At 41.2% G+C, this 25,240-nt stretch overlaps 1 long non-coding RNA gene across 1 annotated transcript in view; it reads left to right on the forward strand.

The window, feature by feature from the left end:
* Positions 1-932: 932 nt before the first annotated feature.
* Positions 933-25,240, forward strand: part of LOC140907757 (uncharacterized) — a 40,760-nt gene continuing 16,452 nt past the window's right edge. The window contains exons 1-2 of the long non-coding RNA XR_012157613.1: positions 933-1,022; positions 18,958-19,160. This is a non-coding gene — a long non-coding RNA (uncharacterized LOC140907757). The remainder of the gene's footprint in view (positions 1,023-18,957; positions 19,161-25,240) is intronic.

Consider the following 25,240-nt stretch of genomic DNA (forward strand, 5'->3'; position numbering starts at 1 on the left):
GGCTCTCCCCAACCAGGCTCCGGCTAGAGAGGGAGGGGCACCTCGGAGCCACAGCCCAGCCAAGGTAAGAGCTGCATGGGCAGCTGTGAGGAACTGTGGCACAAACCCTCCTCCTGCCCTGGGAGAGAGATCCAGGGGGCAGAGACATGGGCCGGGGACTGCTTGGCTCCCGCCGAAGGCAGGTGGAGGGTCCACCGTGGCTCCCTACAGTTGCCTGCATGGCTCTTATCATGGCCGGGCTGTTGCTCCAAGGGCCCCACCCCCAGCCTGAGCCAGAGAACTGCACTGTCAGCTGTGGGGAGCCTGGATCCCTCCACTGCCCTGGGTGGGTGGGTAGGGGGCTGCTTTTGGCCCCCCAACCCCACTCCGGCTTCCGGCTTGGCTGAGGGCGGGGCCTCGGGGGCCGTGGCCCCCGGTCCTCCCACTTTTGTACCTCGGCAGAGGCTGTACAAACACGCTAGAGACCCAGCGCGCCTCATTGTGTTGCTGAAGCCTGTGCCACCTCTGCATCTACACTGCTATTTTTAGCCATGCTAGCACAGGTGTGTCTAAACAAACCTCTCCATCTCAGATCACAGTGTAGACACACATGCTTGGAGTGTGTGATAAAAATTGTGCCAAGAATAAGCATTTATTAGCCAAGCTTGACTTCTAACTGACTGTCAGGGCAATGTTTAGTTTAAACTGGAAAACCAGCAGCCTTCATTTTAATAGAAAGACCGATACGCTGAAAAATTCTGGCCTTACTCTAAGTGAATGTATTGTCAGGGCTAGCTCTTCCAGTCACTGTGCATTGATTCCTCCAACGTGCAGGGAATTCTCCATTCTACCAGTCCAAGTTAAATATTAACGTGAGTTGTCAGTAGGTGAACTCTGTGCTACATTTGAACTGAGAAAGTGAGCGCCTTGGTTAAGCATTCAATCAGATGGGGGAAAAAACCAAAACACGCAAAAAACAATGCCTTGAACTGTAACTTGTTTGTTTGACTTTCACTGCACTGGAGCATGGAATTAATTCAAAGGTAATTTTTTGTTGTTGTAGATTGAATAATTACATCTCCAAGTGTTTGACATTAAACCTTGAAGCAGATTTAAGCATTTAGGATATATTTTGTATTAATTTGTGAGAAATGTCCTTGAATCGTTCTTGTTAAAACACGATATGTGACCAGAGCTGATCAGAGCATTAAATTGCACATTGACAGCTTGTGCCATTAGAAAATGTAGAAGAAGAAAGATTTCTCTAACAACTAGCGAAGGGTGGTGTTAATTGCAAAGGTAAAAAGCCTTCTTTGGAGACTGTGTAGTCAGGTATTTGAAGGTATTTCCATATATTTTTAAGGAGAAATAATGTTGGCTCATAGGAACAGAAATATTCTTTGTGTGGAACTTTACCCACTGCGCCTTGTTAACAATGCTGACTGACGCTTGCCAACAAAACATTCTAAAACATTTATCCACTGTCATATTCTATAAGTTACAGAAAGCAGCTGAGCCTGGGTCAGGTTGTTTAATATTCCAAAGTGGTAAAGTTCTTCTTTGTGAACCTTGGCGTTAAAACATTATAACGCTAATTGACAATTTCCAGCAATCAAAGTAAATGACTGAAATAACTTATGGGTAAAACTGAAATAAATTTCATAACAGCAGCCAGGGAGTTTCTAGGGGGCAATGGTTTCTTTTGCCTCATGCTGCCCCAAACGTGGTATTTGCTTAAACCACACCCTCTGATGCATCTTGCTGTTTAATTGGCTAACTGTTCTCAGTACAAAATACATAATTGATAGCACTATCCTTTTCTAGTATGACGAATGTTTATGCCAAATGTAATGTGAAACATATCTCACAAAAATTATATATTTTGAACTAATATGAGGCTCAGTCAGTCACTGGATATGTACAGTCACTGGATGCTAAATTCTTCAGATATGCAAAGGAATATATATGAATTACAGTGATCAATTATTTTTATTGTTCAGCTAGGGTAGAACAAGGGAAGTTGGTCTTAAGCTTCATAAGGAAAAAAGTTATTCAAGGCCTGAATCAGCAAGCCTTTAACTCCATTGTTGAGAAGTAAGGATAGGCAAACTTGTCTTGCCTAATTTCTGAACACATTGTAGATCTGAAGGTTCAGTCTTTGTTTGCATTTTGTATTGGAGAGGCTCTGGGAACAAAAGAGAAGCAGAGTGGCAGATTAAAAACACAGAGGCTGAGGAAGAGGGGGAGAATTTTCACAGCAAAAATATAGCATGTATACTATATAATGGGCACCAAGTTACAGCAGTCTGGCTTTTGGGGGGTTCTTCTATCCCTAACACATAGCAGAAGCTTCTAGCCACTGGGTGAAGAATACAGAGGTGCAATTGGTTTAAGTTAAAAAAACAAACAAACTGGATCACAAATTCAGACTAGTTTTGTGAACCTCCCCAAAACTGGTTGAGACACTAGCATAGAGCATCTAATTCCACAGACTTCACCCACCCCTAATCAGAGCAGTTAGGCAATAGAACAAGCTGCGTGCGAAAGTTTTGTAACCAATATCCCTGGAAATATTGAAGACTAGACAAAACACTTGTCTATTAGAGATAGTGTAGGAATAATGAAATCATGCTGCAGTGGGGTAAACTATCACATACTGGCCTCAGCATTAAAAAACCCCACAACTTTTCTATTTTTAACAAATATTTTATTAATTGTAATTAATCACATCACCTCCCGTTCTCCCCTCTCCAAATAGCCAAAGATACATTTCAGCCAGTATTAATAAATTATACATAAAGTTTATGGTATAAAAAACTGAAAACAACAAAAATACAACCAGTTTTAAGAATAAAATAGCTTTTTTTCCCCTTTGGTTCTGTTTACTTTCCCGATCCATAATAAGTGCTAGATATGTCTATATATGAGTAATTCAACAAGTTTACTTTCCCAAGGCTAGAGAAAATCATAATTTTCATTGTCACACTGGATTATCTTCCAGGAGAAGAGCTGGAAGTTCCATCATTTGAGGCCTTTCTAAGTTGACTGGAGGAAGCATTAGAAAATACACTGTAAGGTACTATCCTGCATTTTCAGAGAAATAAACTAGCTAATGCTTACAAAGGCCTCAGTGCTAGGAATGGATCCATGAATGCAGACCCCTGCACCTGTCCAGAGCTCCCCTTTACTTCAAGTCTGTGCAGACATAAGGAGTCACTGATGAAGTGAGCTGTAGCTCACGAAAGCTTATGCTCAAATAAATTTGTTAGTCTCTAAGGTGCCACAAGTACTCCTTTTCTTTGTATGGATTTGATTGCAGGTTTAGAGCTATAATTACATAAGGCCATATTCTGCTGTGCTTTCTTGAACAAATTTCTCATTAGCTTCAATGGAACACATCTCTAATAAGGACAGCACCATTTGGCCTAATGTACTGTAGACCCAGGGAGAGTCCAGGTGCTTTTCTTGTCTGGGAATGTTTGACAATCTTTCACCTATATTATGTAAACTTCTAAAACAATTTGTGCGAGAGATGGACTAGAAAGCTCGCCTGTAAAACCAGAAAGCAAAATATATAGCTAGTCTGGGGGAAGAAAACCACGACCAGCAAAAAATTTTCTTTGGACTTCCTGAAAGGTGGATGGGTTCCTACAAGCACAAAACTAATACTCCTTGATCTTACTAAGCACTGGTCTACACTACAAACATATGTCAGTATAACGATGTCGCTTACACTGTTGTATTGACCTAAGCCCGGGCGTAGAGAGCACTATGTTGACAGGAGGTCTTCTCCAGTCAACGTAGCTATCGCTTCTCAGGGAAGTGGAGTACCTACGCCAATGGGAGAGCTTCTTCACCAAGGACTGCAGTTCACCAGTGGAGCTGCGCTGCAGCGCTGTAAGGGTAGATGAGCCCTTACTCCCATGTAGCTATCCAATTGTTGCTTAAATATATTAATAGCACTTGATTTCCCCACTTCAACTGGAAGTTGAGTTCACTGGTTTACCACTTGGTAAAATAGCACGTCCTTACGTTCTTCTTATAAATGGTCTTTCTTTTTATGCCCCCTAGTTCTTACCTGTCAATAAACTTCAACTAGGTAACAAGATTTAATTATGTAATCCTTGAGGGAGGCCCCAAAATATGTCGCTGTAGGGCTTGCCAGAGTCACAGAATCACCGGGTTGCAGGTTTGTTGCAGCTACACCTCCTCCCATCCTCCTATGCCCCTCCCTCCTTTAGTGTGCCCCGGCTGCCTGCTCCACCTTCCATGACTCCCTGTGCCCATGGCTGCTGCAGAGCTGGCACAGAGCTGGCAGAGTTAGCTCTGGGACATCTGCAGTGGCTATCCGTTCCAGTGTTAATCTCTGCCCACCACCCCAAGCTGGTGCAAAGAGGCTGTAGCACAACCTTGACCCAAAGAGTTTTAAATAGCATACCTATAAATTCCTTCTCCGCTCAATTGCTCAGTTTTTACCCTCCTGATGCCACAGTTGCACCAAGTGTTCCATCACCAAAGAGCAGAGCTGTTCACCTTATGGTCAGCTTGATGTATGTATGTGACCTGAAGGACATATTCAGATTGTTCAGAATTTCATCTTTATTTTTTTAAAAGGTACATTGCTAGTTCTTGTTGTGCTGAAGAAAAAAGCTTCCAAATGTGAATTGAGTGCAGTAGAACCCCTATAGCATTAATTAATGGGGATTGAGGAGTTCATAAAACTGAACATCTCAAAATGACAGTAGGCCCAGTGCATAAGTTGCAGTATGGTGCACTGCATCACTTTCCTCTTGTCTTTCAAACCACTACAAAGCCATTGCTGGTGCACTGAAGGCATCAGAACATGAAGGGATGTTGACTTGTTCTTCGTCTACATTAGTCTTGTGGATATTTTTGTATGTGTGTGGGGGGAAATGGTTTGTATAAATGTTTTTTTTTTGTTGGTAAGATTGGCGTTCATAAAACCGATGTTCTAATCTAATGTTCGCCTGAGTCTTCAGAGAGCCTGAGACAATGACTCAGGCAAATCAACTCCCCTGTTGATTTCCTTGTAGTGTCCACTCTAAGATCCAATGATATTTCACTATCAACTAGCTAGTTGAATGCTGATCATTTTAATGGCTAGAATCGGGGAACAGGTGCGAGTGAAGCCCACAGGGAGGTGGGAGTTGCTGCAGGGAAGGAAGTGAAGAGGAAAGAACCCAGGAAACAGACAAGAAAGAGGCAGGGAAATGGAAATAGGAGGCAGGGAGGACTAAAATGCTTTGATTTAACTGAAGTTGTGGGGCTCAGTGTAGGGGAATTGGGTGGAAATGAATAGCCTGTGATCTACAGGAGGTCAGACAAGAGGCTCTAATGGTCCTTTCTGGCCTTAAACTCTGCAAAACTATGAAGGAAAAGAAGTAAACAGCAGAAGCAGTGGTGGCGATAAAGGGGAACATATTTTTCTCAGAGTGCTGCTGAATCTGACAAAAAGGTACTGAGTAAATAATACCTAAAAGTTTAATTGCCATATTATTCTCCCCTTGATCTGTCTGGAAACCTCCCAATGACATCAGCAGGCAATTGCTGTGGATTGAGGGGAGTATTGAGTCCTAATTTTTTTCCTCTGGCCTACAAAAACCTAAATTAACATTGAATTCAGTCCTTAGCATCAAATTAGTTTGACACCCTGCTATAGTGGCTTTTTAGGATTGACAAGACTTGAATTTCTCATGTCAAAAATAAATAAGAAAACATTTTTTAGTTTTATTTTACAAAAATATTTTTAGGTCATCTTTATTAAGCATATATATAAGCAATAAAGGGCACAATCCGATTTTTTCCCCCTTGGCAGGTACCCTTTACCGATCTTCAGCATGGTAACTGTGACAGTTGTTTGAATAAGAACCATATATTTGTTTACTTGGTATATGAGTCACCTTTTTCCAGTTTCTGCAAACATTCCTCTGAATGAAGGTTTGTAAAAATGTTTCAGGAAAGAGAAAGTGATGCCAGTACTTATGTGATTCTGTATTTGCATGTGAATGTGCACCAGGGTCAAATCCTGACTTTATTGCAGTCCATGGAGAAACTCCCATTGACTTCAATAGGGTCAGGATTTCACCCAGAACTCTTCACCTGGAAATCAGGGAACTAAAACATCACCATGTAATGTAGGTGGCAAAGCACACAGCGAACCCAGCAAATTACAGAGAGTGAGTACTCCAAGAAACATTCTGATGACTAATTTCTAAGGCAACCTGTGGGCCGAAGTATATTTGCAGGGACCATTCGTGGAATAATTTCCAATAGCAGACAGTGTATCAAACTGTGTTCACGGATAACTCACAAACAGAAAAAATTAGTGGACTATATAGGTCAATGCAAATAATTCGTTGAATCCAATCTGCCCTCAGCTTCTCTTTAAATGGAATGGTGTGGCACTTACATACAGCCTCCTAACTTCCTTATTCTGTACTCTCTTCAGTTTAGCTCTTTCTTCCTTCAAACAGAATGAATAAATGTAGGCACTTTGGGTGAGTTGCATGATAAAGCAAATCAGAAACCAAGCCATGAAGGCTGAGGGATTTTCTTGGGGTTGACTGTAAACACAGGAAAAAAGGGTGTGTGTGTAAGACAGCAAGAGAGAGACAGATGGGGGGTTTGGGGGGGTGGAAGCAAGTAGAAAGCAAGAGAAGCAGTGGTGAGTGTGGTCCCAGGAAGAAGCTGAGAGTAAGAGCTTCTTATAAGCACAGTACTCTCTGGAAAGGCAGACTTGGACTTCTGTTTGTTTCTACTGTGTTCAGGGAAACAGGACTTTGTGTGCATTCTTTGTAAGTAAATGGGATAGCACCAAAGAAATACTTGACTTGTATAGTTAATTTAGTCTTATAGTGGAAAGAACCCGGCAAGGCCCCAAATATTGGCTAACTGCTCAGGCCAAAGAAGCAAGGGGAGGGAATGGTAATAATTAATGTGTGTATGCAAACTTCATGGAGGGATTGTCTAGATTAAGGAAACTGGCCCTGTTGTAACTTCATTAATACAGTTACAGCAGTGCAAACTGCCAATGTAAGCACACTGCACTGGTGCAACAGGGGCTTGAGCTGGTAGAATTTACCTGTCACACTAGTGCAATTTTCCCTGATCTAGACAAGCTTGGAGGCTCCTGAGCAGTTGCTAGGGCAGATTTTCAAGAGTTCATCCCCACAACAGCTTGTTTTGGTCTCAGTCCTATAATGTGGTGAACACCCTGGCCCTGACCTAGCAAAGCCTTTGAGCAAGAGAGTAATTTTAAACATATGAGTAGCATTACAGACTTTAATGGGACTATTATATGTATTGCTGGATCAGGGTCAGAATGCCTAGCACCTTATGGGAGCGAGGTCTTGAAAATCTGGCCAATATATTTCAGTACTTAAATGGGAGCTCTTGGGTAGTGAGCTTTTCTGAAAATCTAGTCCTCAAATATCAACCCTCTTAGCTATTTCAGTGATGATAATTTTAGCAGAAACTTTCAGCGTATGTTTTTATCCCAGTCCTAATTACATGAAATAAAGAACACATGGGCTTGTCTACTGATTGTAGCATTGTTGTTTATTTGTACTATGGTTGTACTTAGTACAGGAGCACTGGAATGGGGGGCAGGGGGCCATGTTCCCCCCACTTTTAAAAGGCTATGCCCTCCCACTTTTTATCGGCCGTAAGGGTGAGCGAGGGGGGCAGGGGGAATAAGAGCAAGCAGGGGGCAGGGTCTTGGGGGGAAGGGGCGGCACAGGGGGTGGAGCCACACTTCAGGTGCTGGTGGCCCCCCCCACTGTTAGGAAGCTTTCTGCCATCCCTGAATTCGTAGCCCTACTCCTGGACCAGGACACCATTGTGCTAGGCACTGCATGGACATAATATAAAGATGGCCCTTGCCGAAAGAGTTTACAATCTAATTAATTAAAAACCTCAATATTTCAATGTAGATGATGCTGTCTCATAATTTCAAGTTTGTCCCACTATAGTGTTGCAGAATCCATGGACATTTATCGTTCAGGTTTAGATTGCCCCAGTGTACATAGGGCCTTGGTTTTTCTCACTAAATCAGTACTAAACCTATGCCCCACATGCTGTTAGGAACCTTATACTTGTTCCCTAGGCAAAATAAACTATGCCAACAAAAGGAATATAACTGTTTGTATGCACTAGGGCATTTGCTGGCACAGCTATGCCAGTTAGTGATGCGATTCCTTTCTTTTTTGGTCACACTCCTAACTGACATAGCTGTGCCAGGAAAACTTTTAAGTCTACATCAGGCCCGAAAGCAACATGTGAACTGTATGTGGTTGTTGGAGAGCCCACTTAATTTTTCAGAAGATTCTGGGCATTAACAAAAGCTGGTCAACAGTGGAATTTCATTTTCACAAAAAAATGTCAGTTTCAGTATTTGGTTTCCTTTTGATGTGGAACAAAACCAAGACCTTTCAGATTTTTTCAGAGAGAGGAACCGTACCCATCCCGGAATAGCGAATAACCTGAGTTGGAGCAGGGATTTGGACCTGGGTATCCCATGTGAGTACCCTAACTACTGGACAATTGAATAGTCTGGGGAATTGGTCTTTCTCATTTTCACCACAGATTCCATCCTGGACTTGAGGAGAAACCTTCCCAATGAAAGTTTTGTCGAAACTGATATATTTCCACAGAAAGGTTCGGTTTTGACAAATCAGCACATTCCAACAGGAAAATGTTTTTTGTCAAACAAATTCCCGACTAGTTCTAGTGTTAATTTGAGTGTCCTGGCAAAATTCCATTTTGGGTAATTGGATTATGCTTACCCTTAAATTACTTCTGAAGGTCAGTTGTTATATCATGCCAAACTAATTTGCCCAGCCATACTTCTCCTTTTCAAAGAATTCCTAGTGATCAGTTTCACCCCAGAGGTCTGTATTTGCATGGAGAAAAGCAATTCTCTTATAATTCTTTTAAGCAGGTTTTCTGCTTTGAATATAATGGGCCAGATTCTGATCTCAGTTATGTGGGTGTAAATCTGGAGTAGCTCCATTGACTTCAGTGTGGAGAAATAGACCAGAGTCTGGCCCATTATGTCTTATTTGCCTCAAGAAAAACATGCAGAGGTGACACTCTCAAAGAGTTGCTGGTAAGCAATCTTCCTTTATCATACGTTAAGGATCTGAAAGCTGAATACAGCTTGTACCAGAATCTTTCATTTCACAAACAGTATGTATCATCTTACACCATGGAAAAACATCAATTACTATCAGATGAAGGGATACTGATTAGTTACTTTAAAAAGAATATATTGAAAGCAAGAGTGGAAGATTGCATTTGGTTCAGCTACAGTTATTTAGATACCTAATATGCAAAAGTCATGGAGCAACTTTTATGGTGGATTGACATTCAAAATAAGGAATCTGATTATTACTGTAGTAAAATAGCAAACATAACTGGGCAGTTTGACCAGCTTTCATTCTTTCTGCATTTTAAAAACACTTCCTTATAACATTATAGATGTATTGTCTCACTCTAGAACATCCTTTTGATCTGAGGTATCTACTTTCCAGTTTGTGGACCTAATGAATGGTAGATGTCTCCATGACCTGGTAATCTCATTGGTCCATCAGAATACGGATCATGCAGACATTTTTGCATAACCAAAACTGTTATCTTTAATATATTCTAGGCTCTTCCTTCAGTCAGTGGCAGGGCAAGAAGTGCTGTCTTTGCTGCAGCAGTGGGTTATCAGAATGTTGAAAAGGAAAAATCTGTCTAGCACATGCATATATAACTGAACAGATCACTACCCTTCATCATAAAAATAAGTGCCAGCTTGTTTTGATCATTCAATCCAGCTAACTAGACACATTTCAAACAACACTGGTGTGTACACTACTGATTCAATATTTTAAAACAGCCACAGAAATTAAATTTAAGGGATCTGAGGCCCCACAATGTTGCTAAGTAAATATCCAGCGATGATAATATGTTGGATACATGAGTGCCACTGCTAACTTAATTCCATTTCAGGATACCAAGAATCACAAACACCTCTTCCCCACTTTAATTGCTGTGTTTCATTTGTTTGCTCATGTAATGCAATACTTTGGACTAGAATAGAGACTGAAAGGTCTCAAATAGTTTATTTCCTGGAACAAGCCCAGAAATGCAGGAGAGGCCCAAACATGTCGAATATTGATCATAAACAGCAGCTAGCCTTGTGCTTTTTTAAATAAAAATTTGCTGACTTTTAAATTGATTATTATGACGCCCTTTTGAATTCCTTCTGTAGTACGAATTCTTTAGTTTGCATAAGGAAATATTTAATGGCAGCAGGCTGCTTACTTTGGATAATGATACACTTTTAGCATTTTAAATGAGACATTGGCTGAATAATCAGGAGATTAGTTACAATTCTGAATCATATGCTACTGTGTCTGCCAGTTGTTAGCCAGACACTAGAGCAGACATGTCCATTGGTGACTGAACGTGAAAGGGCTCTCTCTTTTTGTCTGTCTTCCCCATGCATATTAACAAAGTAAGCACATGAGCCAGGAACTCTTTATCCTTAGGCAGCAACTCTACCAGGTGAGCCATGATAAGCTTGTCTCTTCCGGAAACTATTACAAAATGACAGGATATTGAACCTGTCGAAGTTGGGTGAACTTGTGAATACTGAAGTCCTCTATCAATGTACTCTAGACTTCTTGCCCCATAATGGACTGTTCATTTCCATCTTTCCAGATCAGACCATGCTGTGTGTATATAAGTAGCTTTGCATTTTTCCTGAACAAATAAATGTATATCTTAATTTTCGTGTAGTCACCTCTTGGGATGCCATTTTGTGTCCTCAGTACTAAATAGTTTCTAAATCAGGAAATTCTTCAGTTGAAATTCCTGGGGAAATTTTAAGTAAGCAAAACATAATTACCCGCGGTAGAATTTGGCCAGGCCCCTGAAAAAGATGCATTGTATAACCAAAACGTTATTCTTGCATCTCATCCAAGAGGTAGCAGCGTGCCCTCCAGCACAGTACTCGCAGTGAGACAGTGGTATAACTTTACTCTGACCCCATTTGTTCGAATCCTTTCCCTGGTGGCTTCCTTTCTTCTTTTTTTCTGCTTGCCCTAGTGACTGTTGCATCCCTTTCATTTCCTTGGTGGTTCACTTTAATCCTGGGGGTTATTGTTGAACAAAAACAATGGAGAATATGCTGCAGAGAGCAACCCAGCATTATTCTCTAGCTCCAGTGAGAGGGTCCTATGATTTTGCAGGATAAAGATCTGAGTTCTGTCTTACTGCTGCCCTGATGTACCAAGTGGCAGTGGTGTGTGCATAATGGCAATAGCAGAGTTCTCTAGGTGGCAATTAATTCCTTGTGTGTGTTGACATTCTCCGAGATATGTCATTTTTTGACATTGGACACATATGACCAACTGGGTAGAACAGTGGGCCTATGGGCCATAGACTATGTCTAGGGGGTCCGCGAAAGGTTGTCATTACCATAGAACAGTGGTTTTCAATCTGTGGTCCATGGACCCCTGGGAGTCCACAGACTATGTCTAAGATTTCCAAAGGGGTCCACGCCTCCATTTGAAATTTTTTAGGGGTCCGCAAATGAAAAATGTTGAAAACCACTGGGGTAGAATATATGCCGTATGAGCAGCAAATATGGATTGTGCTTAGAAGTGCTGAGAGTTTGCACAGTTTGTTTCTTTTGGAAAAGGGCACTAAAAATGCACATGTGAACCTGGTAAATTAATGAGTGTGTTTGTACCAAGTTGCTCTCAACTTGAACGTGTGTCTAGTTGTTCAAAAATATCTTGTGTGCTTTGTGCCCAGAATCTATCATCATAATTAATTAAGTGCACAGGCTAACCTCACTGCCCAGCCACTTGTGACAATTTAGCTCATTGTGATTATAATGTTAAAAAATGTGTTTGCCTGCTATGGCCTAATTTGCCTTTTTCTTTTTATGCTGATAATGTAGCTGCACCCATCCTGTGAACATAGTGTAAAAAGTTTCTATTCTTTTGGCTTCTGTTATGGACAAACTGTCAGTGTCTTTGCAGCTTAAAACAGCAAATAAAATTAAAACATTGATGCCATCCTTGGCTAGATTTGTGACCTAGAGATTTATTTTTTGAAAATGTGCCTGTACTAATGTCATTCGGCAGCATGAACACTTAAGCAAGATATGCTTTTTAGGTTGAACATAATTTATTATATGAATTACAAAACATGTCTTCCTCTCACCCTTATGCACACTGCCTAGAACAGAGACTTTGGGATGATCTGAATCCTTTAATTCTGCAAACCCAGCCACCCACACTGCAAGGAAGGTCTGGTCATGGGAGGTGCTCTGAACCCTCAAGGGATGCTCAGGATCTTGTAGGACTGAGCCGTGAATGAGGATAAATAAAAACTAGGACTGGGGTTAATTTTAAAGGTCTATTTTTCAGGGTTAGGCTACATTTTTAAAGGCATATTGTTCTACTCCATATTATTTAGGCCAGAAATATGGACGTTCACAACATAATAAGCACTTCTCAGCAGGAGTAAAATGTATAATGCATTAAACATGTAATTAATTGGCATTATTAAGAGGACTGAGTTTTTTGTGCTTAAGGCAGAGGAGATTCCAGGTCTGGGTACAAGTCTCTGCTCTGTCACAGACTTCCTATGGGGCGATGGATTCTTCCTAAAAGTAGGGAGGCCATAAGGCCCTGCTCCTTCATGGCCCTGCCCCTGCCTGCCCTCTTCCCCTCCAAGGCCCTGCCCCCGGCCAAGCCAAAAGCCAGAGCTGGGCCGGGAACCCTGGGACCCTCCACCTGTCCAGGGTAGGGGAGGCCAGGAGCAGCCCCTAGCCATTGTCCCTGCCCCCCGACTCCCTGCCAGGGGCAGATAGAGGGTCCACAGCTCCCCACAGTTGCCCATATGTCTATTACCCTGACCCTGCTCTGGCTTCCGGCCTGGCCTGAGGGTGGGGCCTTGGGGGCCAAAGACCTGCAGCTGGGCAATGGTAAGAGCCACACAGGCAACATTGAGGAGCTGCAGACCTTCCACCTGCCCTGGGATGGGGCACCCGGGAGGCGAGGATATGAGCCAGGGGCTGCTCTCAGGCTCCTCCACCCGGGGCCAAATAGGGGGTCCATGGCTCCCCACAGCTTCCAGGGGTCTCTGGGCAGCTCTTACTTGGGCCAGGCTCCAGCTTCCAGCCTAGCCGGGTGGGGTGGGGCTTTGGGGGCTGAAGAGGAGGGGCAGGGTGCTGGGTCTGTGGCGAAAAGCGGATGGGTCAGGCCTGTCCACTTTCAAAAGTGGGAGGGCCATGGCCCCTTGCCCCTTTCCTCTCTCCCCACCCTCGTTCTGGCACCCCTGCTTCCTATGTGACTCAATTGCTTTGTGCCTCAGTTCCACGCCAGTAAACTGATAGTGATAGTTGTACTTCTTTTCTGTTCGTCTGTCTTTCCACTCTGTCTGTCTTGTTTATTTATATTGTAAATTCTTTGGAGCAGAAACTGTCTCTTAACATGATGGGTAAAGCCCCTAGTACAATGAAGCCCTGATCTTGGTTGACGCCTGTAGGCGCTGCTATAATACGAAGAACAACAATGATTGAGTCTAGGTGAAGTAGCGATTTTTCTGAAAGTTTATCTAATCTGTCTAAACTACCCAGTCATCATAGCTATTTATATCCAGTCATATCTGAATAGCTGGTGACATTATTTGCAGAAGTGTGTGTCAACTAGATTCTAAGCTGATATACAGAGGGAAGAAGCTAACACTTTTGTTTAAATATTAGCACTCCGTTTATGATTCATAACCATTATTAAATCAAAGTTGACACTAGTTTATTGTCTCTTTGGCCATGACTGCACTAGGAAACAGTACCCTTTTTGACACTCATTGTCAGGGACAGTTGCCTCATGGCTCCAGTCACTGTTGAAAATGATTGTTGCACTTGGAGAAAGGGCCAGGTGAGTTCAAATCTGATTGTAAGCGAGCATGGTCAAACCCTAGTTCTAAGAGAGGTCGGCAACACTATTATACAATACAACAGAGCGTGAACATGGTTGGTCCTGTCTGCACAAATGGAACAACGCTCTAACATCAGTTTTAGGTGGGCCTGGGATAGGTAGCCAGATACTAAGATAGGTAGAAGGAAAAGCTGGCATCAAACACAGCAACTTTTAATTATAGACACAGACTTCCATTGGTATTAGCCTTTCATGGTAACGTCATAAATAACATTACTTTTCACCAAGATGGCACAGTTGCCTTCAGTTGGTGCCTCCAGCTCTAAACTCAGAAATGCCGGCTATAATTAAAAGTGTAACAATACCTGTCACAGTTTTTTCACTGAGCTGCTTACTCCATACAATTTTGTCCTGCTGGGCTGAGCTAAACTGGCACAATTGTCCTTCAAATGCCCTTTGGATAGCGTGATCTAAGATGGGAAATTAACAGGGAGCTAAATGTATTCTCCAGTACCCAGGCCTAAAAAGGAGAGAATGTTGCAAAGGAAGCAGGAAGTCTGAAAAAGTCTTGATTAAATTTCCATATATGTTTGTTCTGAAGATACAGCAAGTACCAATATGAAAAAGCTATTAAAATACTCCTGCCTTCTCCCTTTTTTCTGGAATGTTGCTGATTACAACTCCTTCCACTGAAGTTTTTCCCCCTTTGAATGCTATAATTCTGAACTGTTATAAAAGCACATATTTAATAATAATGCCAGGCAGAAAAACCCAGAATCTAAAAGCTCGTATATGGAGGGCCAGAGATTCTGTTGAAATAAAGTTGTTAATGGAATTAGAATCACAATGACACACTGTGTATGGTTTCCGTTTATTGCACCCTGATGACTTCTGAAGGAAATGGGCCAGACTCCTGTGAATTCTTGCAAATGGTGAGGAAATATATTTATTTATCCTGAAGCCCAGCTCCACTTAAATCTGCTTTAAAAGCTCATTTTTTATCTTGTGCATTAAAATAATCTTTTCAAAGGCATTTGGAATCTGTTTCATCAATCAAATTACTGAGAGGTGATGATTAAGTTGTGCTACATCAGATCAGGAGCAAATTTTAACCCTGTGAACATCTTCCACAGCAAATACGAGGTCTTGGGTCACTGAATAGTCTTAACATCTCCATACTGTCCTTCATTGCAGGCACTTGCCTAGTCAATGACAGTGCATTAGACAAGTATGGAAGGTGACAAGCATTTTTTTTCTTTTTAGTTTAAGTGAATTTTATGCTGGCACAAGGAGCTGGCCTGACAGCAGGGTTAGGTACACCATTGCTATTGGCAGTGCACTGCTCTACCTCCACTTGGCTAGAAGGGACACCTGTAAGGCCTCGTGTACACTGGGAAATTGACCAGCACAGCTATAGCAGAATAAGCTATTTCACTGTAGCTATTCTAGAATAGTTTCCAATGTGGATCCTTTTTATTCTGGAGTAAAAATGATTTTATTCTAGAATATTTACTGCACTGTGTGAGTTTATTCTACTATAGTCATGCTAGTCAGTCTAGCTGTGTAGACAAGGCCTAAGGATAATAGGAGGATAGGTCAATTTTCATGTCTTTTTCATCCCTGGGGTTCCATGATGAGATTACCTAACAAGAATACTAATTTTGATTATGCTTCTATGGTAGGGATAACTTTCCATTAGGAACTGGACTGAGAAGACCTCCTCATGTTATGTAAGTCACTAAACAGGTACCAGATTCAAAACTCTGTTCCTAATGAGACAGATTAAGCACAAATGAGATGGCCAGAGATCAGTACCCAACATCTCCCCTTATTCTCAATGGAGCTAATGTATGCTGAGCTCTTCCCAAAATGAGACCTAAAAGTACTGTTAGGTATTTTTGCATCAAATTAAATCTGCTCAATTACACTTCTAAGTAGGTATTTAGTACAGCTGGTCAAAAAATAGAATTTCCATTCTGTGGGAAATTATGACGTGAAATTTGTTTTTGTATTTAATCTGAATGAAAAGTCAAATTTCATGCAGAATGGAAATTCTGAAACCATTATATTGTTTTGTTTTTGATGTCAAAATATATTATCAAATACAATACACAAATGATTGAACTATAAATTTAATATTATATTTAATATAATTTAAGACAAAATGATAAAGTAGAAATGAAATCTCACCTTATCAGAACAAAATGAAAAAGTTGAAATGATTCATTTTGATACTTTCCTGTCTAAAATTTTGTCTAAATTGACACCTTCCCATGAAACATTTAAATTTGAATGAAACTGTATTTTTGGACAGAAAACTGTTCCAGTGAGACCTTTTTGACCAACTCCAGTATCCAGATGCTTAAATCAGCCTCAGTGTGTGAAACATTTAAAGTGTCTTATGGATTTAGGTGCTGATTCTTTGGTGCCCAATTTTGAAAACAGGACCTCAGTTACAACCAACATGGACTAAATGTGAAGAGATGAAAGAATTCCGCAACAGCTCATTATTATCTGCTGAACCATCTATCCTGCAAATCAGATAATTGGTTTGGTAGGAGGAAATCGCTACTCTTCCACATTAAGAAATACCAGCTGCAAATGAATCATTATGATAGATATCTGTTGTCAGTTCTATCCTCAAATCATGTGAATTCCAGGTAGAATTCCAGCCTGAAACAAAACTCCAGATCCAAGCAACTTAAACATTTGAGAATGTTCAGATTCAGAGGTGGCTCTGAATTTTTGTTGCCTGGATCCTTCTTTGATTCTAGAGCATCTCCAAAGGCTGGGGCTGGGTTAATTGAGCATCTCTGGCTGTAGAAACTCTAATGCATGTTAAACTAGAATTCAGACCAGCATAGACAAGGTTCAAGAGCTTAGAGGGGCCCCACTCTCCTGAATGCAGTGCCACTTCCCTCTTCCAAAGACCCAATATGTGACACCTATTTATGGTTGTCATAAAAATAAAGGGAAGGGTAACCACCTTTCCCTATACAGTGCTATAAAATCCCTCCTGACCAGAGGCAAAACGCTTTCACCTGTAAAGGGTTAAGAAGCTAAGATAACCTCGCTGGCACCTGACCAAAATGACCAATGAGGAGACAAGATACTTTCAAACCTGGAGGTGGGGAAACAAAGGGTCTGGCTGTCTGTGTGATGCTTTTGCTGGGAACAGATCAGGAATGCAGTCTCAGAACTTCTGTTAGTTAGTAAGTAATCTAGCTAGAAATGCGTTAGATTTCCTTTTGTTTAATGGCTGGTAAAATAAGCTGTGTTAAATGGAATGTGTATATTCCTGCTTTTGTGTTTTTTTGTAACTTAAGGTTTTGCCTACAGGGATTCTCTGTGTTTTGAATCTGATTACCCTGTAAGGTATTTACCATTCTGATTTTACAGAGGTGATTCTTTTACCTTTTCTTTAATTAAAATTCTTCTTTTAAGAACCTAATTGATTTTTCATTGTTCTTAAGATCCAAGGGTTTGGGTCTGTGTTCACCTGTACAAATTGGTGAGGATTTTTATCAAGCCTTCCCCAGGAAAGGGGGTGTAGGGCTTGAGGGGATATTTTGGGGAAAGACATCTCCAAGTGGTCTCTTTCCCTGTTCTTTGTTTAAACCGCTTGGTGGTGGCAGCATACTGTTCAAGGACAAGGCAAAGTTTGTACCTTGGGGAAGTTTTTAACCTAGGCTGGTAAAAATAAGCTTAGGGGGTCTTTCATGCAGGTCCCCACATGTGTACCCTAGAGTTCAGAGTGGGGAAGGAACCTTGACAATGGTCAAGAGAAAAGGGGGTTATGGAATTTCTGGTGCGTGTTTCAGAAAGAAAGAAAGAAAGAAAGAAAGGTACTGGGAGGGCAAAGGGATGTATGAATGAGGTGGAAGATTGAGAGACAAAGACTGTGAAAGAAAAGAGGAGGAGAGAGACTTCAGGGGTTGGATAAGCAGCCGTACTTCTCATGATTTATTTGATCCAAATGTCAGAAATCAGTTTGGTTCATCTCCCACTAGTTTTTGACCTGAATTGGTAATTCTTCTAGCAGTATTTCTTCTAGAAATAGTGTAATAATTTAGCCAATACCTGTGAATTTTTTCTGAAACTTTTGTTTAAATGCCACTATAACCAACAAAAAGTACATTTACCATGAGCCTATGGCTTCCTAAATCCCATAATTTTGGCTTCATTCTTAACACGCACACAGATAATGATTTTGTTGTTCTTACATTGACTTACTTTTCATGCTTTTATGCATTTTGAAGGCAGGGAGGGCTATATACTCATGCTTCTCAATCTCAACCTCTTCACATGTCAATGTCAAAAATTAAAATGTACGAAAATTGAATCAAAACCTCCTGCAGAATCTTCAGACCTGTAATGGACTTATAAACACAACCATCCCTGGTAAATAATGTAATTTAAAATGTTGGTATCGAATAATGTGTATTTTAGGTCGAAAGTGTTTTATGACTGAAGGCATTACAACTTTCATTTTAATCCTAAATGAATGACTGTCAAAAACAGACTTGGAATGGAGCCAAGAACTTATCAATTTTTCAAAACACCATTTACAAGGCATATTTTTGTTTGGTCACACGTCCCTAGATATTATGCAGGCTGTGCACTGACTTGTGATTGAAAGATCTTTGGTGTACAAGGTGGTGGGTTTTGTTTCTTCAAGCTTTTCCTTTGCTGCCATTTAAGATGGAAATGGTCCCTTTCCCCATTCATTTTAATTGTCTGCTATGAATTCAGAGGTTTTATGTTGGTACATTTGGCATAATTCCATTTTATCCTTCCTCGCCATGCTGGAAGTGGGCTCCCGATCAGAGACACTGAAAAGGACATGCATTTAGTATCAGTCTTTTGAAAATGGGCATATTCCCAGAAGCATACAGCTGCTTCTTGATATTGTTTAACAAATTCAAAATAGCTGAATTTGTCATAGGTAAAATCTTTCTGTGTCTAATAATAACGGGCGAGAAAAAAATCTCTGTTGCTTTACTTTTATGTTTTACAGACATCAGGATGCATAACAGCTGTGAAGTCCAGAGGATGAAAACTTTGATTTTGAAGCATGCACAACTTCGCCTAATTGCCTCTAATCCTCATCAGGAGTAGTTAGCACTGCAGAAAGAAGAAGATCTTTCCGTCTTTTTGAGCTTCCATCTGAAATCTCCCCAGTCATCTAAGGAGCCTGGCAGAGTCTTCTGCTATTCACCGGTAACCCAAATTCCTTCTCTTCACAATTCATAAACTAAAATCTAAAGAACATTTTGTAGTCTAGTGATGTCACATGATCTCTATTGCCTGCTAAATACATGTTCTGGATCCATGCAGAAGCACTTTATTTTAAAAGGCAATCCTTAGATTCAGTATCTCCAATTTGGTTACACCCACCAGCACAAAACAATGCTTTGTGTTGTGACATGATGTTGACACTCTCCACAGTGACTCTAGAGATGAATGGCTTTTATAGTATGATGATATCACAGTTCCTTCATATATTTTGTTCCAATGGTATAATATTAAAGCACTCACATGGCCTTTCATATGCAACTTGCTTTTTTAACCTCCTGAGGATTAAGCTGGCTGTGTTGTCTGTAGTGAGGTCCAGTGTTTAGAACAGGCGATTCAGAGTCTGGATACCTGGATTCTGTTTTTTCCTCTTCCACAGACTTTCTGTGTGAACTTGAGCAAATCACTTATTGTCTACATCCCTCAATTTATCAAAAGGATGAAGGGGATTCAGCGGCACTTGCTTACCTCATAGGGATGTTAAGAGGCTTAATTAATTGTTTCCAAAGCACATTACACAGTGCTTCTGATCCAAAAATCTCACAGCAAAGCATCAGTCCTCCCGTGACACAAATTACAGAGCAGCAGGGCAATCTCCAAACTCCCTGCTATATACTAGAAAAATAAAATGCTGACCTGAAGGCACTTTTGAGGAAACAGGGAAAGTGATTCAACTGTGGACATTTATGGTCTGAGCACCTGCAGCCCTCATTAATTTCAGTGCGAGCAGTGAGGGGTAAGTGCCTCTGAAAGCTAAGCCAATAAAGAATAGACCTTACAGCTTTTTGCTACCTCTTGTGTCATTCAGAACTTTGGCCCACCTCCCCTTGTGCATCCAGGTCAACAGGTACAAGATGATCACTACATGTCCTGCCTGATCTTGCTGTGAGGCTTGCAAGAGCAGAAAATTTCCTTGCACCCTCCCCACTTCTACTGTGCACCCACATAAAAGCCCGGCGGAATATGGCCCTTATTAAGGATCTTCCCTTTTAGTACTAAAGAACTTGGCTATGGGAAAGCAAAGCTCTTCCATTGTTAGTAAAACGACACCTATCTTTCCACATCAGCCACCAAAAACTGCAAGAGCTGGAGTCCTTGCTCCTTTTTTTAATCTTGTGAAATTTGGTTGGCTGATGGAATTTGTGGCACTTAAAGAAGAAAAAACCCCTTAGTGATCTGAACAAAGCCACTGAATGTATTGGCTGACAGCCTTGGGGGTTGATTAACCAGACTGTTAACTCCATTTGAAATGGCTGATGTTCTTCTAGTATTTTTTTTCTTCAGTATCCATAGCTAATTACAATACTGAATCAAAGGCTATTCCCACCAACATATAGATTAGTTTGGAGAGATGTTTTGCTTTTAGTAGTCATAACAAACTGGCATTGCTGTTTACTTTAAAGCACTGGTATGTTCAAAGCAACACATAGTTAAAGTGATAAACCAGTATCCTCACACTTTTTTTTATCTGAAAAAGGAATTCAAGGGTGCAATTTTTAATGACTTAATTTATATATACAGCATATTTTCTTATCTTCCAAACAGATCATAGAATCATAGAATATCAGGGTTGGAAGGGACCCCAGAAGGTCATCTAGTCCAACCCCCTGCTCGAAGCAGGACCAATTCCCAGTTAAATCATCCCAGCCAGGGCTTTGTCAAGCCTGACCTTAAAAACCTCTAAGGAAGGAGATTCTACCACCTCCCTAGGTAACGCATTCCAGTGTTTCACCACCCTCCTAGTGAAAAAGTTTTTCCTAATATCCAATCTAAACCTCCCCCACTGCAACTTGAGACCATTACTCCTCGTTCTGTCATCTGCTACCATTGAGAACAGTCTAGAGCCATCCTCTTTGGAACCCCCTTTCAGGTAGTTGAAAGCAGCTATCAAATCCCCCCTCATTCTTCTCTTCTGCAGGCTAAACAATCCCAGCTCCCTCAGCCTCTCCTCATAAGTCATGTGTTCCAGACCCCTAATCATTTTTGTTGCCCTTCGCTGGACTCCCTCCAATTTATCCACATCCTTCTTGAAGTGTGGGGCCCAAAACTGGACACAGTACTCCAGATGAGGCCTCACCAATGTCGAATAGAGGGGAACGATCACGTCCCTCGATCTGCTCGCTATGCCCCTACTTATACATCCCAAAATGCCATTGGCCTTCTTGGCAACAAGGGCACACTGCTGACTCATATCCAGCTTCTCGTCCACTGTCACCCCTAGGTCCTTTTCCGCAGAACTGCTGCCTAGCCATTTGGTCCCTAGTCTGTAGCTGTGCATTGGGTTCTTCCGTCCTAAGTGCAGGACTCTGCACTTATCCTTATTGAACCTCATCAGATTTCTTTTGGCCCAATCCTCCAATTTGTCTAGGTCCTTCTGTATCCTATCCCTCCCCCCCAGCGTATCTACCACTCCTCCCAGTTTAGTATCATCGGCAAATTTGCTGAGAGTGCAATCCACACCATCCTCCAGATCATTTATGAAGATATTGAACAAAACCGGCCCCAGGACCGACCCTTGGGGCACTCCACTTGATACCGGCTGCCAACTAGACATGGAGCCATTGATCACTACCCGTTGAGCCCGACAATCTAGCCAGCTTTCTACCCACCTTATAATGCATTCATCCAGCCCATACTTCCTTAACTTGCTGACAAGAATACTGTGGGAGACCGTGTCAAAAGCTTTGCTAAAGTCAAGAAACAATACATCCACTGCTTTCCCTTCATCCACAGAATCAGTAATCTCATCATAAAAGGCGATTAGATTAGTCAGGCATGACCTTCCCTTGGTGAATCCATGCTGGCTGTTCCTGATCACTTTCCTCTCATGCAAGTGCTTCAGGATTGATTCTTTGAGGACCTGCTCCATGATTTTTCCAGGGACTGAGGTGAGGCTGACTGGCCTGTAGTTCCCAGGATCCTCCTTCTTCCCTTTTTTAAAGATTGGCACTACATTAGCCTTTTTCCAGTCATCCGGGACTTCCCCGGTTCGCCACGAGTTTTCAAAGATAATGGCCAATGGCTCTGCAATCACAGCCGCCAATTCCTTCAGCACTCTCGGATGCAACTCGTCCGTCCCCATGGACTTGTGCACGTCCAGCTTTTCTAAATAGTCCCTAACCACCTCTATCTCCACCGAGGGCTGGCCATCTCTTCCCCATTTTGTGATGCCCAGCGCAGCAGTCTGGGAGCTGACCTTGTTAGTGAAAACAGAGGCAAAAAAAGCATTGAGTACATTAGCTTTTTCCACATCCTCTGTCACTAGGTTGCCTCCCTCATTCAGTAAGGGGCCCACACTTTCCTTGGCTTTCTTCTTGTTGCCAACATACCTGAAGAAACCCTTCTTGTTACTCTTAACATCTCTGGCTAGCTGCAGCTAGACTGGTATGGCACCATTCACAGTAATTTGACAGGTGGGCGTTTTATATTGTGTAATGGATCTGTAGTGTGAACAACCTGTGTCAAACAACATATGTAGTATAATTATTTAGGGGACTGATCCTATAAGACAGTGGCTCTCAACCTTTTCAAACTTCTGTACCCCTTTCAGGAGTTTGATTTGTCTTGCATACCCCAAGTTTCACCTCACTTAAAAACTAGTTGCTTACAAAATCAGACCTAAAAATACAAATGTATTACAGCACACTTTTACTGAAAAATTGCGGACTTTCTCTTTTTTACCATATAATTATAAGATACATCAATTGGAATATAAATATTATAGTGACATTTCAGTATACAGAGCAGTGCAAAAAAGTCATTGTTTGTATGAAATTTTAGTTTGTACTGACTCTGCTAGTGCTTTTTACATAGCCTGTTGTAAAACTAGGCAAATATCTAGATGAGCTTATGTAACCCCTGGAAGACCTCTGCGTACCCCCAGAGGAACACATACCCCCAGTTGAGAACCACTACTTTAAGGGGCTGTATTTGCCTGGTAAATTGCTGAGTGCCCTCAATTCCCAGTGAAGTCAGAAACCACAGTGATGGTAAAAACTGCTATATAAACGATAGCAATAGCGAGTGTGCACTACAGTACATATTGCAGGGGCCTATAATAAATATTGTGATACTTTACCTATGGTGAATTCGATGCTACATGTGTAAGATACTTTTCCTGCAAAGACTGATGTATTTGCTGATTTTTGTTCATGTGAGTAGTCCACCTGGGTCTGATTTTCATTGCTGTAGGGGGGCCTTAATGTAAATGACTATCAGACCTATTGACTTCTGTAGGGTTACCAACATTTTATTTCAAAAATAAGGGACTGTTTCCTTAGCACCCCAGCCCCACGCCTCCTTTTGATATTATTATTATTAATTATTATCATCCTCAATAAATAAATAAATAGCAAAATGATAACAAGCACTACTCACCTTCATTCGCCAGGAGTATTTCTTGCTGCTTTTTGCAGCACTCAGAAACTCCTGATCTTGTTGTACAGAGATGAGGAAGTCAGGGACGTCCCTTGTAATAAGAGACTGTTGGAAACCCTAGTAGCACAAATAATCCTATTGTTTCTGCAAAAATGCTATAGTAAAATAATTATAATGTATTTGTAGCAATGTTAATATAGTAAATTAAACTGATAGTGAACTACAAGAAAAAACTTCATTAATATTGAGTAAAAGGTGACCTGCAAAGGAATCTTTTAAATTGTAGGGTTTTTTTGGCTTCTTTATGCTGTAGTAAGAGGCCTGAAAGGGTTTTTTGTTTTTTGTTTTTTTAACCTTACAGAAATATCAGAAATGTCAAGTTTAGTCTTCCTTAATTTTGATCAAGGATCTCTGGACAATCTCAGAGATGCTTATTGTGAGCTGTTACATCTTAATTGAATTGATGGCAGTTTTGAACCTTTAACAATGATCTTATTTCAACCAAGAGTTCTTCAGTCGCTGGAGTTCAACAGGTGATTACTTGTGATTTTTAAGTTCCCAACTAGATATACCTTATAGAGGCCTGATTTTGAGAGGGAAGGTGCTCAGTACCTTTTGGAAATCAGTCCTTCTTAAGATAACTCAAGTTTGGCAGTCAAGATCACTGGTCAGTTTTGAAAATCTTGGTCAAAGAGCTTTAGCTAATCTGAATAAAAAATCTCTTCAGTTGCTCTCTTTTTCAGTCTCTTGCCTCTAATATTCTACTTTCTCAAGTGCTCCAGACACTGTAGAATGTGGTGGTGTAGAAAATACTTGAATTCTGAATGTGTTTAAGAACAAACAATCCCTCTCTCCCCACTCTCCACCAAAAAAAACCCCAAAATCCTTTTTTGATTTAAAAAAATAAATCCCTTGTAGGTCTTCTGTGTATAGCATAAAGTAGCAAGTAATCCATTTTCCCCCACTTTGCGGGTCACCTTTTGAGTCAAAACATTTTGTTACTTCAGGAGAAGACCCTTAATTGAATATAGTTTGTTCAAAAACTATCTTTAGAAATCCAAAAATTCACAGTTAATATTTCTTAAACCATCTTAACTCTGCGGCCATACCACTGTCAACTCTCCATGTTCCTCTCAGGGCAGGTCTACACTACAGCCTACACTGATCTAACTTAGGTCGCTCAGAGGTGTGAAAGAGTCCCCCGCCCCCTGAGTGATGCAAGTTTCGTGCTGTCCACACAGGTGCTATGTCGGCAGGAGACACTCTCCCGCCAACATAGCTTCCACTTCTCGACAAGGTAATTATGCTGACAGGAGACTGTTCTCCCGTCGCATCTTCGCTAGACGTGCTACAGAAGCACAGTTGCATTGGTGCAGCTGCGCCATGTAGCACTGTAGTGTAGACTTGCCCTCAGTGTATCCTTTGTATCTACTTTGAAAAAGAATATATGACTTGACCGAGTTCACGAGACTCAGAATGGGGGTTTGCAAGGCTGCTGTATTTGTGTAGTTTGAAGGTGAAGGGTAGTAAATGTGTATTCCAATGTATTGGTTATATAAATATTTATGTCTCTGGTACCAAGTGTGATCCTTTGTGACCACACTGCTCCATGCTCTTCCCAAGTCAGA

This window comes from Lepidochelys kempii, chromosome 2 (assembly GCF_965140285.1).
Source record: "Lepidochelys kempii isolate rLepKem1 chromosome 2, rLepKem1.hap1, whole genome shotgun sequence".
Lineage (NCBI taxonomy): Eukaryota > Metazoa > Chordata > Testudines > Cheloniidae > Lepidochelys > Lepidochelys kempii.